The following is an 8,056-nucleotide window of genomic DNA, read 5'->3' as shown; positions in this document are numbered from 1 at the left end:
GTGTATGATGTGTGTGAATGGGTGAATGAGATATGTACTTTGTAAAAGTACTTTGAGTGGTCGGAAGACTAGAAAGGTGATATATACGTACCGTCCATTTACCATTTGTTTGTTTGGTCTCTTTTTAGGCACTGCCCTGTAGGGCCTGCCAGGGTTAAGATTCCTAAACACTACCCCTCTATGTCTGGAAGGTGAACCACAAAGTGCGAATGGTAAACCGGCGATATTTGATTAGGGGACAACCCATCCACCTCCTGAGCCACAGCCGCCCCCGCCGAAAGACCAGGAAAGCGTGTTGACCATTCCAGATATAAACCGATCCAACCAATTCAGAACCTGATCCATAGTCAACCTTTCCACACCTGCATGAGCATAAAATGGCAAATTAGTTAATACTGGATGTTGTTCATCATGGCGTCCCCTGACTTAGTATACAGTATTTTGACAAAAATATAGCACTGTCTTGACATGATAGGTACTACAAATATGGGAAAATGCATCTAACTGTATGTAAAAGTATTTGGACCTGGTCCAAGACCAAAAATAAAAAACACAGAAAAATTATATGAATTTTCCAGCAAAAAAGGAAAGACAGCAGTTAGAGGGGAGAGCGCAGGATAGTACTCCGGATGCTGATTGTGTCTCCTATGTGCAACAGTCGTAATCCCCTTCCCTGAGGAGTTGAGGCTGGAGTACACCTGGAGACAGGGTGTAACGGGAACTCTTCCAGCACTTGCTCCACCCGCCCTGTATTAAACAGTTCATGTCCCACACGATGGGTTGGAGTTCTGATCGTAGCTGCTCATCTGTCCATACACTATAGAGAAGGAGTACTTGCTACAATGCATTGCTGTGCGAGCACTTACAGTGGTTCGCAGCAGCCCACAACATTTATGTTTTTCGCACTAAAACCGTCTGTAAGTGAGTTTGTTTATTTTACCTGTCCACAGTAAGAGCGCAGTATGGTGATTCCCGGACAAAGTACATCATGAAAGAGCGAAAGACCATGCTGAAGTCCCAGCAGTATGGCTCTGTCCTTCCCCCTGCCCCTCAGAGCTGTCCACTGTTTTCCTGCTTGTCAAGGACCTCCTATTCACGAATCTCTGGTAGATGGATCTTGAAAGGTTAACATGAACCACGGTTTCCAGTAAAAATTAACACGAGACCGATCTACATCTTACTATAAATCACTCATTGGCTTAATAATGCCGAAGCACGTGATATCCACACAGAATATCGATTCACTTATTGGGTACCGTCCTTTCACATGTCATCTAGTAGTTTAGCCATCAAGACATACACCAGTACCACGCGCTCCAGCATTAGTTAGTTATAATATAACATTGATAATTTTTCAGCTTAATAGCATACGGTAAGCCACCAATCATATGAGTGTGTATAAAACACCTGGTACCTGCCTTACTAGAGCACCTAAATTGTCATACATGATGCTCCGGGATATCAATAGGCCGGGAAGAGTGGATGTGATCACCGCTTCTGGACTTCTGGAGGACAATCCCTGATGGTGCCTGGATGTGAAATACCTTTTATATCTATTTCCGGGAAGATCAGGACCGCGCGAGACGTCACAGGATGCACTCAGGCAGCTGGGAGGAGCGCGCGGAGGCACCAGGGAAGGTCCGACTTTTATGCAGTGAAAAGAGAAAGGAAAAGGGGAAAAGATGAGTGTAGGAAAGAGAAAAGTGAGACAGGAGAAGTGAAAGATGAGTGAAGAGGAGAGAGCAAGGACAAAAATTGCTTTTTCTCGCTCTTAGATTTTAGCTTTATTTCGTCCTTTCATCTCTTTTTTCTTCTTCCCTCTTACCCCTCTTCCCCATCTTCTTCTTCCTACTTATACTTACTCCATTTTTTTTTTACTGGACAGTCTCATTATTTTACAGGTGTTTTCCTTCCTCTTTCCCGCCCCCTTTTTCCTTTCCACCCTTTTCCCTCCCTCCCCTCCCCCCTTTTCCTTTTTTCTTCCCTTCCCCCCCCCCTCTTTTCTCCTTCCCCCTCCTGTCCTTCTTTTTCCTCTTCTTTTCTCCTTTTTTCCTTCCGTTCATCCTCTAGCACTTTGACCTATACGTGTCACTTTACACCCCATTTCAATAACAACTGTTTTACCCTTTAACTGAGCACGCGAGAGATTACCTCAGATCACAGCTATTTTAACTGGTCGCTGCTTTGACCATTGACACTTCCAACTATTTAAGTGCGAACCAGTACAACTATCTGTTCAACTGCTGTTCGTCACTATGCTTTAAAATGTTCAATTTATGTCAGTTTCATCTCCTTCCCTGTTTGAATGCTCTACATATTAAACTTTAAACTAATTTTTACCTCTCCCACTGGGCAGCTCAAGCAGTCAAATGACATTCAACTGTTGTCACTGCCTACAGGCCTAACTTTGCACTTCCACTATTTACAATGCACAGCTTACTAACTTAAAGTTTCCACACACCAACATTTTTATCAGAAATTTATATCCTTTTGCAATACTTTTGTTTACACCTAAACCAAACGGCAACATACAGTACCTGCTGGTCACTTCTACCATCTGTTGTTTTACTCCTGCCCACAGGAACATGTATGTGAGGGTTAGGGAATTGCAGCCCACCGTTGCTGCCAGCCGGGGATGAGACCCACCTGTAAAATATATGAGACTGTCATTCAAAAACCCAATGGAGTCAATCTGACTTGTCCAAAAATACTATGGGGAATGGTTCAGAGCTACAGAAAAACTAGATAAATGAACTAAATAAAAAGCAACATCATAGAGCGGAGAAACAGCAACTTTTTTGGACCCTGTATTACATAAACCCAACTCAATTTCATCATGTAGGCCAGTTGATTTCAAAAGCAGTCTTACAGTGACTACAAAGATCATGACAAATATCTGTAGCTGTAGCCCTTTAAAGTGTATTTCTCATACACTAATATTAAATTAGTTGTACTTTAGTATGCTAAACACGAAGAAGATCAAGAGGCAAAAACATTAGTTAGGTGTCAAGATGCATGTTCATATTTCATCATGCACTGACCAGCATGCCTCACAATTTACAACCAAGGCTTACACGGTCTCATGTTGTTTGTGTGTGTGCTTAGGTTGTAGGCCAGTGAACGTCAACTGACGGCCCGCGGGCCACATTCGGCCCGCCAAGCTTTCCATCTGGCCCCCACCAATATTACACCCAGTGAAGAGGACAAAGTATGTTTCTACATTTTACACTTTAAGTGAAATGAAACAAACGCCCTCTGAAAAGTAACTTGTGCCATAGCCCGCCTCTAATCAAAATAATGCTCTTTTGTTGTTTCACGTCTGTCAGAATTGTCCTTTCTTGGGCCTATTTCCCCGCACAATAGCGCACTATTGCAGTGTCTCAATAACAACCATCAAACAAACAGAGAAGAGCATTGTACAAGCTTGGACATCAGCAAATAGATACAAACCGACAAAAAAGGCGTCATGCCTCAGTAATGAGAAATGTTACTCTTTACATCAACTTAAAGTAGCTGGTTACCAACAAATAAATACAGTTTGGTTATTGGTTTGGTTAATGGAGAGAAAGTGACATTTCCCCTCGACACTATCTTTTGCTGTTATGCCTGCCTTATGCACCTGCGTCCTAATTATTTTCACAGCTTCACAGGTGTGTGTTGATCCGAACATGGTGAGCACATACATGGCCAATGTCTTCAGTGTGTCATACTTTTAGGGACAAGCCACCCAAAAGGCGCTCAAGGTTTCAGCATCATGGAGAGCAGGCTTCATGTCACCATCAGTTCACTGTGATTGGCCGCCTCGTCCAGCAGCATCACCTTCCCCACGTTAGCAGTCAACAGCCTCATGAATATGAAGCCTAAAAATTACTAGGATACAATATTAATTTAATTTTACAAGAGTGTCTGGTCCTGATGGTGTCTGTTTCATGTTTTGTATGAAAATTGCCAGGATTTTTGCTGCTTGACACATATACTATATACAAGGACTAAAAGGAAGGATATCTCTGCCTCAACTCAACTCATACAAACGTTGCTTCCTACATCAGTTTTATAGCACAATGCTAAAGGATGCTTTAAATGACAAAGGTCAGCCTTGTTAACATAGATAACTTATTTCTGGACTGGAGTTCACAAGGGTGCTATTCATCAGAGTATTTAGGTTCTCCTTTTACTTATAGGCTGGGGACTGAACCCAAATACTTTTCAGTATTGACTAAAATATGTCTGTAGCAAACTCTGAAATATCATAAGGTGCATGCTTCTGCAGAGCTTTGACATTTAATCTTTGATTATATAATCCAGAGCATCCTTTGACTATGAAATATCTGTAGAGAAAGAAAGTGAGACAGCAGATCTGCCTGTGGGAAAACATGTGCGTGCACGTGTCTTTTTTGAGAACGTGCTGGTTTGATTTATGCGTATGAACACGTTGACTGACTGCATTTCTAAACACGTCTACATGTGTGTCTTTGAGTGTTATATTTGTCTAAAGAGAGTTATCTTTGTAAACTAGTGGCAAAACTTCTGTAGCACGCACATGACATGGTATGTGGACATGCTTTATACTTTCAAATCATATTTAATGTTTGTGTTTATGTGACATAACTGACTTTGAATTTTCCTTGCATAACGTTGGAATAACATTGGCTAGCATGTAGCTGAGCGGACTAGAAATATGTCCAGTTGCCAAGCAATATAAGTGTGTTAATGATTGCTCCAAGTTAGTTAGTTAGTCAAACCTTCAGGTGTTACCAGGGGAACGGCATGAAAATATAAATTAATTCTATTTTTTTTTCTTTGCCAAGTGACTATGGTATATGCAGGATAATGACCTTCAAAGTGTCCATTATCATGAATTAATTCCTGATAATGGACACCTTCAATGGGAATTAAACTGGTCAGAAATAGGACATTTACTATAGATATACAAAATACTATATTTACTATCAATTATTCAGCTCAGATGTTGGTATGTTTTGTCAGCTGATTTCAAAGCAATATCAGATGAAGAGTGACAACACAATTAGATCATACTGACCACTAACAAACATGCAGAGTGCTGTATGGAGGAACAAGTGCTCAGTTTTTCACAGTGAATAGATCTGAGGACTACTGTAGCAGAGAGATACAGAAGATTCAGACCAACAAAATATGTAATAATTTCATTAGTTTGGGCTCAACCCAATCATAAGAGGACTGACATGACAGTGAGCCCCAGTAACAGAAAGACACTTCCTTTAGCTATTCTTTTAGATGATGAAGTGGAGCTTACCTGATATCTAATGGCGGTGTTGGACAAAAGTCAACGGTCACACTGTCAGTGCAGTTGTCTCCTAACATGACACCACACACTTCACATCATCTTCAACCACAGGGCTTGTATTTACCTTTATCCAATTTATTTCTTCCATTGCACAGTTCTGACTGCAGCCTGACAGCAGACCAAGCAGTCTTCATTCAAGCTGCTAAAACTTGCTGCCATTTTCTTTTGACTTTCAGTGTCACAAACCGTAGTAACTCGTGATACATTTTTCTAACATTTACAAAAACAAAAACATGTGGTCAATAAAGATCCATCATCTGGAGCCATTCTTCAATTAATAACCCACAAAGTCCTTGTGGCTAAGCTGAAAGAAGTCTTGACTGAGGTGGCAGGTCACCATAGTTTACAGTGCCACCAGCATCTGTCGGAGTGGATGTGGGTATGTGGGTGGTGGCACTGCTGCATGGATGTGCCATGGTGTTGAAAGAGAGAGAGAGAGAGAGAGAGGGATGAATATGAAAATGTTAATGTTACCAACACAACTCCTCACCACTGCTGACCAAACTTGGCGAAACAGTAGCTGCTAAATAAAACTTGGCAAAGTGATGGCGGGCAGAGTAATTAACAATGCTATTTCAATCATTCTCACTGTATGGTCATGCTATTAGGAGATAGATATTTATTTTTAGTGCGCAGATCTAGTGGGCCTAATTTTTGGTCTAGCATGAGGTGAACCTTTAGCATGTTCTATAGAAATGTACTGGAGTTGGAGGAAAGTAGATTTTGGAAGAGTCTTTAAAATACAAATATATATTCCTTTGCAAAACTTTGTGTATTAAACAAACAATATCTATCGAAAATCGAAAATTACCGACGTTTTTTTCTTTTTCAGGCACTCGTGCGCCCCCCCACGGACATTGCCCATAGCTAAGACCGGCCCTGAACAGGTATTAATCTTCTCAGATACCTCTTTGCAAAAAAGTGAATAAGCATATTTTCCAAACTGTCAAACTATTCCTTTAGGGTTTGAGGACAGACTTTGTTGGGTGTGCCTCATGATCGCAGCAGGCCACACTGCCTTTGACCTTTAAAGGGAGGACTGATAGCTGTGTCTGTGTGTGTGCATATGAGTGTGCTGTGTTTTAATGTACACTAAAAGTGTCATGAGATAACTTTTGTGGGGAAGTGTTTTAACGTTTAGGACAAAGTTATGACAGGCTGGATTACAACAGAGGCATGAAAGACGATGTAAAAGTTGTGAAAAAATATAAAAGGGAAGCAACAGAAAAGTAGAAACTTAATGCAGATGTGTTTTTTGCATATTTGCATAGACACAAGATGTAACCTTGAGTGATCTGATCTGATGGCAAAGGAAAATCGGGTTCACACTCCACAGAGCACGTTTCTTACAGCTCTTATGCTGTCTGAGGAATTTTCTCTGATGTGGTTTCTCTCACAAACTACAGTCTCCTACTACATCCTTAGAAATCAACACAAGCACGCACGCACACACACACACACACACACACTGGCTTCATGTCAAGCAGTCCATAAGCTAAGCCACTTGTCTCTGTGACACATAAACCTCACAGCTTTCTTGGAAGGCAGGACTGTCAGGTGGCATGGTGATGGCACAGGTGCTGCCATTCTTTGCGGCCACGCAGACACACAGACATGCCTGCCACACACACACACACACACACACACACACACACACACAAAGAATGATATCTCAGCAATGATGTCATGACGCCGTTTCTGTTTCTGGAAGGTTATTTAGATGGCATGTGTTTGTGTTTGTGTGTGTGCGAGTGTGTAGCGCGCAGTTGTCTGTTGCCATCTGACTGACTGCAGAACAGACAGTGACACAGCTGTTCAGCCTTGTTTAGAATCAAAGAGTTCAAGTGCAGCTCATAAAATGAAGCTGCAGTAAAATGAACTTACTGTAAAAACATACACATGCATGCTGAAACAAACAGGACACATATTTCTCCCTGGGCTTCCACTGCTGCTACAGGAGGTCAGAGAAGCAGGCTTGTAACTGCAACGTCATTGGTTTGAACCCTGGTTCCTTCCCATATTAGCACCAGTGGTTTTAGTGGAGGGGGGGGGGGGGGGGGGGGGTGGGGTGGGAGAGAAGGAAGGGGGGGGTGTCCGAAGGGTGTCGACGCGGGGTGGGGAGCCAGGGGGCAAAAGAAGCAGGAGGTGGGGTGCCACGGGGAACCACCTGGGGGCATCGGTGAGTACGGTCTGTACGTGTGGAGACAGCGCCGGGTGGCCGTGGCCACAGGTGGTGTGCGCCGGCGGAGGGTGGGCGAGGGAGGGCGGCCGGCGCCCCCCCTGGGCGGCGCCAGCCGGGGGCGGTCCACTTCCCCCCGCCCAGGCGCAACACAATGTGGTGCGCAGGCCCGCGTGCGTCGCTGCTCCCTTACCAATACAGTGTTGCTATGCTGCCGGTGGTTTGGACCCATTGATTCCTTTTCGTGGCAACCCCAGGGGGAAACTTGGACACAACGTATTTCTCAAAACAATTCCTCGCTCAACCACGTACCGACCTTTGTCTATTGAATCGAGAAAAATCACGACAGCACCGCTCATCCTAGATGCTGCCTTCAAACTATCATACCCCACAACTTCCCCAACCGCCAACCACACTCCTCCACCGGTGACCCACACCGGAAAGATCCCTGAAACCCCCGGCTCCATTGTTACTGCCGTTGGCGGCCATGCCACCGAACAGCGTGCCGGTTACTACCGCACAAAAGAGCTGATCGGTCCCCCCCTGTACCC

General features: G+C 43.5%; 1 protein-coding gene across 1 annotated transcript in view; it reads right to left on the bottom strand.

Moving 5' to 3' along the window:
- The window catches only part of s100p (S100 calcium binding protein P), a 30,622-nt gene that overhangs the window by 10,642 nt on the left and 11,924 nt on the right, over positions 1-8,056 (bottom strand).

The sequence above is a fragment of the Larimichthys crocea genome, chromosome XVII (genome assembly GCF_000972845.2).
Source record: "Larimichthys crocea isolate SSNF chromosome XVII, L_crocea_2.0, whole genome shotgun sequence".
Lineage (NCBI taxonomy): Eukaryota > Metazoa > Chordata > Actinopteri > Sciaenidae > Larimichthys > Larimichthys crocea.
This window is presented reverse-complemented; position numbering and strand designations above follow the sequence as displayed.